Source organism: Podarcis tiliguerta, assembly GCF_965153285.1.
Source record: "Podarcis tiliguerta genome assembly, chromosome: 9".
In the NCBI taxonomy this organism is placed as follows: Eukaryota; Metazoa; Chordata; class Lepidosauria; order Squamata; family Lacertidae; genus Podarcis; species Podarcis tiliguerta.
The window spans coordinates 52,388,271-52,399,475 of record NC_139542.1 but is presented as its reverse complement, the minus strand read 5'-3'; the positions used below and the strand labels follow the sequence as shown (position 1 = coordinate 52,399,475).

Below are 11,205 nucleotides of genomic sequence, written 5' to 3'. Positions count from 1 at the left end.
TGAAATGGGCAGTAATTTCCCATAGAGACTTGAACATCATATGATGGCATCATCGTCAGCTGTAATGCACATGCTCGTTCTTTAGCTAATCTCTGTTCATACTGGTTTTGGAGCAACTACAGAAACGTCAAAATCCTGCTGACCAGAGAGAACAACAGGATAAGTGCGCACAGGACGTAACATTTGCTCTGACTTGCCGCTGTCGGGTCTCCCCTTTTGCCTTGTTTAGAGTTGTTGCTCTTGCAAAGTTCCATTTCCTACCTCTGAGTTCACATCCTCCTCGTTTCCTTGTTTCTTCCCTCTTCTCTGCAGGAGAATTGTACTCCGAGAAGCCACAGCCCTTCTCCCCGCGACCAGTGGCTCTTCCATCCCCACGCAGCTCTGTTAGATGTAGAGGACCCAAGTCCATGTGACCAGCTTCACAAGGTACGCTTTATGCAGTCAACCTGCTTTGATCATATCTGTGGCATTCCGTATCAGTGAGTTGGGGCCAAACTAGACAATATCTATCTGTGTCCTTCAGTGCAGAGTTGGTTTTTACATTGTTTTTTACATAAATTGCCATCATGGGCACCCTGATCTCAATTGAGGCATTAGTTTGTGGAGGGGGTTTTAACCCTTGGTCCTTGCTAGAGGATTGGGAGTCCTACACAGGTAATTTGCTTGTGGTAGGACTCCCATTCATTTCAATGGGAGTCCCCCCCCCCAAGAGAGCACTGTTTCTGCCCTTACAAAGCTACACTTTCCACCTTTCCTTGATCTTCATTATCTCAGAGACGCAGGGCTAACTTGGATTCTGCAACCAGATAATATCCAATATTTAAATCCTGATGGGATTTAAAACAAAACTGAAATCAGCCCTTGGGAGACTGATCTGGAGTTGTTAGAGGATTCTTGACTCTTTCCCTGCCTGCTGTTTTTCTGCTCATAATCCATCTTCCCAACCGTTTCCCCTATCATCACAATGGCAGAAAGCAATTTGGGACCCACATTTTTTCTCCTTGTGTGGGGAAAAGCTGCTGAGTTCACTCAATTTTTAACAGAAAAGGAGTCAGCAGGGAAAGGGTTAAGCATCCCCCCCACCCCTCAAAAAACTTCTTTTCCTCTTCATTGATGCTTTTCTTTTCTTTTTAGAAGGTCATTGATGGGAAAGTTACATTTACATGTAACAACCAGGTTGTCTCCCAATCTAAAGGCCTGTTGAAGAGTCAGTGCCCATCTTGTATGTTGCTCCAAGTTTTGCATATTGCAATGAGTGTGTTAACTTTAAATGCAGGCAGGGGAAGATGTTAGGGGAAGATGGTTAAAAGCACATTTGTCCAATGATTTCTAGTTATGGGTCTGTCTTTCCTTTTCTCCCACTGCTTTACCCGGGAAAACCTGTTGTTTATTGCTGAACTGGAGCAAATTGGTTTTACTGTTGTTCTGATGCAGCGGCAAACAGGGGGTTTTCCCAGGGGGACACAAGAAACAACTCTTAGACCCATGTCCAGGAATCACAGGAAAAATGAAATGAAATACAGTGGTACCTTGGGTTACAAATGCTTCAGGTTACAAACGCTTCAGGTTACAGACTCCGCTAACCCTGAAGTAGTACCTCAGGTTAAGAACTTTACCTCAGGATGAGAACAGAAATTGTGCGGCGGCGGCGCGGTGACAGCTGGAGGCCCCATTAGCTAAAGTGGTACCTCAGGTTAAGAACAGTTTCAGGTTAAGAACGGACCTCCGGAACGAATTAAGTTTGTAACCAGAGGTACCACTGTATGGGACAAATGGAAGTGTAGGTGAGCTCTTAATGTGCCGGGCAATATCGCCTCCAGAAGTTCACAGCCCACACTGGGGATTGTATGGAAGACTGAGGGTGTGAACTAGCATCCCAATATCACAGCTCTGTATGCAGCCTTTGCAGTTTGCATTTCATTTCATTTTTATTTATTGAATTTATATACCTCCCTACACCTGGAGGTCTCAGGGCGGTTCACAAAAAAAAGATCACAATATATAAAATCAAAGTAAAAACAATAATCCAATAACACACACACACAGAGAGAGACATTTTACAGGGTATAGGATTTTGATTAGATCAGCCAAAGGCGTGGTTAAAAAGGAACGTTTTTGCCTGGCGCCTAGGTGTGCAATAAAGGCGCCAGGCGAACTTCCCTGGGGAGAGCATTCCACAGACGGGGAGCCACTACAGAGAAGGCCCGTTCTTGTGTTGCTACCCTCCAGATCTCTCACAGAGGAAGCACACGAAGGAGGGCCTCAGAAGATGATCTCAGGGTCCGGGTAGGTTCATATGGAAAGAGGCGGTCCTTGAGGAATTGCGGTCCTGAGCCATTTAAGGCTTTATGGGTCAGTACCAGCACTTTGAATTGGGCCTGGAAACTAATCAGTAGCCAGTGCAGTCAGACCAGGATCAGTGCAATATGCTCAAACCGTGAGCAACGTGGCTGCTGAATTCTTCACCAGCTGCACCACGGGGCTGAAAAGCACTCCTCCAGTAACACCCTCTGGGAATGACCCTCCAAGCAGGACTGGAACCACCGCACCCCTAGTTGCATGAATGTAGTGGCTTGAAAAAGTGCTTTCATATGATTCCAGCTGGGTTGTTATTTGCCTGCTTGGAACCCCTATATAGCTGGTTCCAGAAGTCAATCATATAAGTGCTTCCAGCTATAGGAAGGCAATGTTTACCAACATTTTACACCACAATCACATATGCGTAGCATTCATGTGACCTCGTATTTATGATCTTGTGCTGGAGCAGCAGCTAGGAATCCTCACTCCATCTCTTGAATCTTTTTATTTACAGTGGTACCTCGGGTTAAGTACTTAATTCGTTCCAGAGGTCTGTTCTTAACCTGAAACTGTTCTTAACATGAAGCACCACTTTAGCTAATGGGGCCTCCTGCTGCCGCCGCGCCGCTGGAGCACGATTTTTGTTCTCATCCTGAAGCAAAGTTCTTAACCCGAGGTACTATTTCTGGGTTAGTGGAGTCTGTAACCTGAAGCGTATGTAACCTGAAGCGTATGTAACCTGAGGTACCACTGTATTAAGATTGAATTGGTTTATGCAGCCTATGGCACCTATCCGGGATACACCATGGATGCACATTTTTTAAAATGTGCACAGTTTCTGTCTTTCTTAAGCCAGCAAAGGTTGGGTCATTGAATTCTACAATATCCCACATAGATCGGAATGGGGCAGATCCAGTTTAGCCGCAGAACCGTAACTCCCTGTTTGGGTGTTAGAAATAAAGTCCTGATTCTTCCTTGTCCCCTTTCAACTTCCTCATTGGGTGTTAACGTAAAATTAAATGACTCTCTTTAAAAAATGTAGACATCATTTCCATAATACATGTCCTGTCAGACTGAAAGGTTTTTTGTTTGTTTGTTTGTCACAGGTGTAATTCTCCCCACCCAGTTACTCTAAAAGCTGCGTTAAGGCAATTTGCCTAACTCCCAAAACTCTGCCTAATTGCTTGCCTTTTTCAGTTTCTCTTCAGCTTTCAGCAGAGTCAAGCATATATGGTTGCCAATCTTCTTATCGACACTGCAATTACCTGATGCCTCTTGTGACATTATTATGTTGAATTAGAAGCTGCTTGTCAAGGCGCTTGCAGATCCTAACTTGTTTTCCAGTTGGCAACTTGTAATGACAACTTCATTTCCCCCACCCCCAGTAAGGATGTGGAGAAGAAAATGTTTGTGTTTCACAAATGTATGTTTTGCTAGGCAAGCTAATGACAGAGAATATTTGATTTGAAGTAAAAACCTGGTATGAAAATATCCAGTGCGAAAAATGTATCACAGAACTCCCTGCCACAAGAAATCTTTCCAAATGAGCTCAGGGTGGCCCTGTTTAACCAGCCTATTTGGGATACCCAAGTAATATCACATGGGTCAAAATAAATGGAATATCCAATCATTAAGCCGATTGTATAAGCAATCTTATCCCAGATTTTCCCCCATTTAGGACAACTCTACCACATGCACAAAATGTTAGGTCATCCCCCCACTCTTTTCAGGCATGGTCCACACTTTAAAACTCCATGTCTCAGTGCCCCCCTTTTTTAGGGTCTAGCTTTCCCTGTGTGCAAACCAATCTGCAGAAAACATTTGCTCCTATTGAATGTTAAAGAGGAGGTTTTCGTGTATGTGTGTGTGTGGAAGCTAGGCTCAGAAAAGGGAGCTCAGACATGGTGTTTTAAGCGCTGATCTGTGCCTGGAATGACCGCTCCCCACATTAAATGGGGGGCGCCCTTTGCGTGGGTGCATGCAGCCCCGCCCAATCCTATGCGACTCCCGGCTAGGCAGCCTGGCTTCCCCTCCCCCCCCCCCAGGCCAAGATACCTGGAGGTTCCCGCCAAGATTCCAACAATTGGCCGGTCCCAGCTGGAGGAGGCGTTGCCAGGGGACTTGGCTAGGTAGGGCTAGGTCTGCCCCCCCCCACAGTGGCGTAGCGTGGGGGTGCAGGGGGGCCGGCCGCACCGGGCGCAACATCTGGGGGTTAGGGTTAGGGTGCGCAAATCCACGGGTTAGGGGGCGCAAATTACTTGCCTTGCCCCGGGTGCTGACAACCCACGCTACACCACTGCACACACAATACAGGGTGTAACTTACATGGGACTCTCCAGTTGGCTCCAGAGCTTCTCCCACCCTGCCCTCCCTTAGTTCATGTATTCCTTTTGCAGTTTAACCTTTTTTCATTACAGCTATGCAGGCACTGCTACGGTCATTGATGCTCACTGTTTAAGGACTGGGAAGGAATTTCCCTGCATTGGCAGGTTTTGCCTTCCCCGTAGCAAAATGCCACACATTTGGTGGTTTCAGGCCTTGGGCGGAATTCTTTAGTCTTCCCTAAAGGGGGGGGGGCATGAAGCGGTGACCCATGCTCCCCCTGCGGCAGCAGCAATCCCAGGGTTTCCCGTGAAAGGGGATGTTTTGAGGGGAGGCATTGGCCATACACCGAGAGGCTGTCATTGCTCTCCCCTGTGACACAGCGAAATGGGGGGCGGGCTCTCTGCTTAAACATACATTTTCTAGAGCCAGCCCAATCCCCACACATTCTGGTTAACCCCAATATTCCCCAGATCCCCTGCCGGGGAATGGGAAGGATAAATGCCCAGTGCCTAAGCCAAGGTCTCCCTACATCTGAAACTTTTAATAAAGTTGTGGCCAATCCCATAACATATGGGAGAGAGCCAGTGTGGTGTAGTGGTTAAGAGCGGTAGTCTCGTAATCTGGGGAACCGGGTTTGCGTCTCCGCTCCTCCACATGCAGCTGCTGGGTGACCTTGGGCCAGTCACACTTCTTTGAAGTCTCTCAGCCCCACTCACCTCACAGAGTGTTTGTTGTGGGGGAGGAAGGGAAAGGAGAATGTTAGCCGCTTTGAGACTCCTTAAAGGGAGTGAAAGGCGGGATATCAAATCCAAACTCTTCTTCTTCTTCTTCATAACATATGTCATGTGCCATTATTCCACCCGGGTGTTGTCTGGGGTTGGGGGGGGGCAGGTCTCTGCCTGCCTACACAAAGAGAGGGGTGGAGGAAAGTAAGTGTGGATAAATCCATAGTCTCTTTCCTTCACTTCTAACCAACATAATTGTCCAGCTGAAAGTATTGCATAATCAGATGGTAATATGTCTTAGTGATCTCTGAATGATTCATTCATTTATACCTTGTATTCAGTGACTGCAGAGCCAACAATATGCACAGAACTCTACAGTATTGTTATAAAAATAAATAAATACCCAGACCCTTCTGCTGCCTCCCACCCACCCCCAGAGCTTAGATCTAAATTTTGGAAGTAGAAAAGACAATAGAGAAAAGGGCAGGGAGAGACACACTAGCTGTAGATAAATGTAAGAGCTAAAGCAGTACTTACTTACGCTTGTTTGTCGTTTGGGTTATAGTTGATCATTGAGACTGGGGTCAAGCCAGAGGTTTCACAGAAAATGTGCACCTGAAATCTAAAGGAGAAAAAGAGAGAAGGTGCTACAGGTACATTCAGTACCTGTGCGGAATACTGCCATTTCAGCAGCTTGCAATGTTAGGGTATACAGTCGCACCTTGGTTCTCAAACTTAATCCATTGCGGGAGTCCATTCGACTCCCCAAACAATTCGAAAACCAAGGCTTGGGTTCTGATTGGCTGCAGGAACTTGGCTGCAGCATCAGATGTTTGGCTTCCGAAAAAACATTCGCAAACCGGAACACTTACTTCTGGGTTTGCGGTGTTTGGGACCCAAAACGTACAGTACCAAGGCTTTCAAGAACCAAGGTACAACTGTATTTGGCTTTAGTTATGAATAGGGCACATGGCTGAACTGTGCCAGATCCACACACAGCTGGTAGAAGTTGCTCATGAGAAAGCAGTCTTGTAGAAACAGCCATGTGATCTGCTATTTTTCTAGTGAAATATAATCATCCAATACTCAGCTCGTTTTTAGCAACTACAGCAGCTATATTCCACTGTGACATTATAATCATGTATCAGCCGAGGCTCTTTTTTTGTTTAGAGTCTGTGGTTTTTACTAGAACTTCCCACCCAGGGTGAGAATTATACTCCAGGGCAAGAGAAGCTGGACTCTGGATAGTACCGCTTTACTATCGGGGAATGAGTAACTCTGGCTTCAGAAGGGCAGTTGTGAAATCGCACTAAGATTCTGCAAATTTTCGATTTACTGCTTCTTTTGAAAAGAAGAAACAGTTACTGCCAGCTGTTTTTCCTTTTCTCCCCATAAAATATGAATGGGAAGAATCAAAACTGCTCACTGCCAGCCGCTCTCGACTCCAAATTCTCTTACAAGTTTACCAAGGCCTGTGGTTCCATTTTGGCTGATCAGCAGAGTGTGAAGGGAAGTCCATCTGCTGTTTTGATTCTAAAATACAAAAACATACTTTAAGCAACTTTGTGACCAGATAGGCTCCATCCTAATTACAAGATTGCAAGTTGATCACAAGTAGCCGCTAAGAAAACTGTATGGCTTGTCCCATTAGTAAATGTATTTTAGGATCAAAGTGGTGGGTTCTTGGCAAAGGAAAAATAGCAATAACAGCAGCAGCAGCAGCAACAACAACAACAACAAAAATTTATGTATATCCCACCCATCTGGCTGGATTTCCCCAGCCACTCTGGGTGGCTCCCAACACAATATTATTATTAATAATAATAATAAAGCAATAAAACATCAAACATTAAAAACTTCCCTAAACAGGGTTGCCTTCAGATGTCTTCTAAAAGTCAGATAGTTGTTTATTTCCTCGACATCTGATGGGAGGGCGTTCCACAGGGTGGGCGCCACTACCGAGAAGGCCCTCTGCCTGGTTCCCTGTAACCTCACTTCTCGCAATGAGGGAACCGCCAGAAGGCCCTCAGAGCTGGACCTCAGTGTCCAGGCTGAATGATGGGGGTGGAAATGCTCCTCCAGGTATACTGGGCCGAGGCCGTTTAGGGCTGTCAGGTCAGCACCAAACCTTTGAATTGTGCTTGGAAATGTATTGGGAGCAAGTGTTCTGTGAAGCAGATGAGACATGAAAATCCCATTCTTTCACCAAGGGTTTGATTCTGTTCTCTCCCACCACCCTGCCCCAAGTGCAGGAAGATGGGAAGCTGCCTTATACTGAGTCTGGCCACCTAGCTTAGTATCGTCTATATTGACCAGCAATAGCTTTCTTTGTTCCGGACTGGAGTTTTTCCCAGTTCTACCTGGATATGCCAGGGATTGAATCTGGGGCATCCTGTGTGCTACACATGGGCTCTACCATTGAGCTACAACAGCCATTGCATAATACAATGCACAGCAGTTGAAACTTTCCCAATCTGCAAGCTAGGTCATTCATGCAGTGTGGAGCTCCTTCAGCTTGCCAGTGCCTCTTCCCAAAGGCAAATCAAATCAAAGATGGTTCAGGGCATCTTCCATCACATGAAAGCATATGAAGGTTGAACAATAGGTCCATGTAGCTCTGCCTATTTGACTTATGGAAGCTTTCCAAGATGTCTTTCCCAGCCCCTCTTCCCAAGATGTAGTCCACAACATCTGGAAGATGCCATATTGGCTATCCCTATCTTAGTGGATATCAATAAACACAGTGATATATTGCAAATAACTTTTTGTTCCCTCTGCCAATGCTCCAAATTCCTTGACTTGATGTGGTTTCAGCACTGGTTTAACTCGAGCCCAAAACAGAGATGTCAGGTAGGGATTCAGACCACCCAACGGTGGTCAAATGAAGAAACGCAGGTGAGGACAACCACATTACCCATGAAGTCTCCTTGTACCAATAAGTCTGTGCAGGTCATATGTTATTCCCTGAACCCTGTAAAGGATTCCAACTAAGGCTGGCTTGATAGTCTGAGCAACAAAACCTTCTTGCCAACTACAGAGTACATTAACTCATCCTCAGCTGTGCATGTTCTTGGTCTCTCTCATACTTTGTGACTTTTAGTTGTTTATTTTTATCTCCGTCTCTATAGCCTCACAATATTGGTAGATTAACTAACGGAAGTGAGTTGCTTAACGTTATCGATTCAGGTTCATGGCTGAGTGGAGATTTGAACAGTAGCTTCTCCCCACATCCATTATAATGCACAGGTTTTATTATTTTGTGATGTAACTGCTATGCTTTTGTACTTGCTGCCAAGAATATATAAAAAATACCCAGCCAAATGGTTGGCCTTTTCTGCATGTTTACATAGTTCATAAGTGACCTCTGAAGCCTTGGGAAGTCCAGCACTTGACAGTTACATAAGCACAAGGAAGCACAGCTTTGTGGGCACAACACTGTAGATGCTCCTGGGAGTGACAGTGGCATGTACATTGGTGCTCAAACAATGTATTGGTTGTGTAATAAAACATGTGACAGCATTGATTCCTGGTTTAGGATGCTCCAGTTAGTCATAGAATCAGAATTGTAGAGCTGGGGTCACCTAGTCGAAGCCCTTGCAATGCAGAAATGCCAACTAAAACATCCATGACAGATGACCTTCCAACCTCTGCTTAAAAGCCTCCAATGAATGAGAGTCCACCGCCTTCTGAGGAAGTCCAGCTCTTACTGTCAGAAAGTTCTTCCTGATGTTTAGTTGTCACTTATATTGACTTATACTGGTCAGCACCATTTCTTACTTAAATATATTTAGTTGTTTATTTGAAGCTTGTGGTTGTGATGTCATCTTTTTTGGAAACAATGATCAGGCAAACCTGAGATGAGGCTTTTGTTTCTAAAACTCTGATTCCATGGTGGCTCATTCAAGAAAAAAGTTGTATATGAAACTGAAAAAATAGCACAGTTTATACATTGAACATATGGCTCTGTGAATATTCCTACATTCAATAGGTGGGTTTAAAACCTTCGTGTCTGTTTTCTCTTCACAAACTCATCCTTGATGTACTTCTAAACACCTTTTTAAAAACAAACACAGAGCCCAGAAGCGAGAGAAATTCAGTTGCTCTCAAGTCCCAAATGAAATCATTAGGATGAACTAACCACAACTTATTTCCCACTCATTTAAGTGGAGTTAAAAGCATTACTAGCATTCTCTGACTAGTGCATGTTAAGTGTTAAACAAGAGCAGGGGGCAGCAAACTTTTTCAACAGGGGGCTGGTCCACTCAGACCTTATGGGGGGGGCAGACTATATTTTTGGGGGGAGGGGGATGAACAAATTCCTATGCCCCACAAATAACCCAGAGATGTATTTTAAATAAAAGGACACATTCTACTCATGTAAAAACACGCTGATTCCTGGACCATCCGCGGGCTGAATTTAGAAGGCGATTGGGGTGGATCTGGCCCCCGGGCCTTAGTCTGCCAACCCATGAACAAGAGAATCTGTGTGTTTAAGAGCTTTTTTCTTTGCCTCACATTCTTGCAGCTATACTGACCCAGAAAGAGAGAGAGCGCGCGCATGTTAGGTACTTGTTAATCTCAGGAAGATCTTTGAATAGTCAGACTTGCTTGAATTTGGTAAAGAGGCCTTAAACCTTCAGTCTTCCCCATGAAAGAAAACAAATTCCCTCTCCCATACAAACAATTAAAGAATTACCAAGTAATGTAATACATTTCCACATCAGCATTATACGTGGGAGCAAGATGGTTTAACAGAGGGGTCTGCAGACTCAGCAGGAGGAGACGGTGAGCTTGAAATATTATTTTTGGGATGTTCCCACATAATGAAACAAGAAAAAAAGGGTTGTTGAACTTAGAACTGCTAAAAGCGTTTGGGGGGAGGCCAGGTTTCCAGTCACCAATACTTTAAAAAATATATATCATTGTCATACAGGGCTTTCACTACATTCCAATAGTTTAATGGCAGTCATGGGCATACCTTTGGGGAGGGGGTTAAAATATATAAATTGTTTCCCTGGATCAGACTGTGGCTGATCTAGTATGGCACTCTGTTTCCAATAATCGCTAGCCAGATGACCCTAGAAGCCCACAAGCGGAGAACGCCGTTGAGAGTCACCCACTGTTGTGCTTCCCCAGCCTCTGGCATGAAAAGTCTGTTAGCTCTAAACATGCTGGTCCCATTTAAGCAGTCGTGACTCATAGCTCTTCTTCAAGATCCACTGATTATCTTCTTCTAAAGTTCTGAGTCTCTTACTAGAAAGGAACCCATCAGTGACGTGATAGATACAAGCACATTGAGTGGTTCCAACTTGGGGGGCCTCACTTTCCTTAAAATGTTGTGATTTATATCTCTGTGAGAGCTAGAAAAAATTGCATTGAGACAAAGCCACAGACTGAGGTTGCAATCCTATGCATACTAATTTGGTAGCATGTCTTGGCTTATTTCCAAGCAAACAGACTTGGATTGTGCTGTAAATGCATATGATTGGGCCACTTGTCCCTGTGCTTATCAAATCCTTACGCTGACAATGTACTAAATTATCAGCTGCAAGGAGTCAGCAACATGGTGCTCTCATGAGCCTTCCCTGGCACCTACTGAACCTCTCCTACTCTTCCCCACTGAAATTGGGCTTGAAAGAAACCCTCTACTCTGGCCAATAGAATGGGTTGTGTTGTGCGTGTGTGTGGTAACCGCAACAGTTTCTCCAGCGTGCAACTGTGCCCATGTGCTCAGGAACGTCATCAACCCCCAATGTGCTTGAAGATCCTGTGGCTTTATTTCAAACTGGTCCTCAACTACCACATCTTAATTTCCATCCCCCTGTTGTTTTCCTCACTGACCAATTTAGCAACAAGT

The 11,205-nt window shown here is 44.9% G+C and overlaps 1 protein-coding gene across 2 annotated transcripts in view; it reads left to right on the top strand.

Moving 5' to 3' along the window:
• Nucleotides 1–301: 301 nt before the first annotated feature.
• LNX1 (ligand of numb-protein X 1) overlaps nucleotides 302–11,205 on the top strand; it is a 117,482-nt gene continuing 106,578 nt past the window's right edge. The window contains exon 1 of one of the 2 annotated variants that reach the window (XM_083458155.1): nucleotides 302–426. The gene's annotated coding sequence lies outside the window, so the exon portion shown is untranslated. The remainder of the gene's footprint in view (nucleotides 427–11,205) is intronic. The other variant, XM_083458159.1, reaches the window with a different exon arrangement.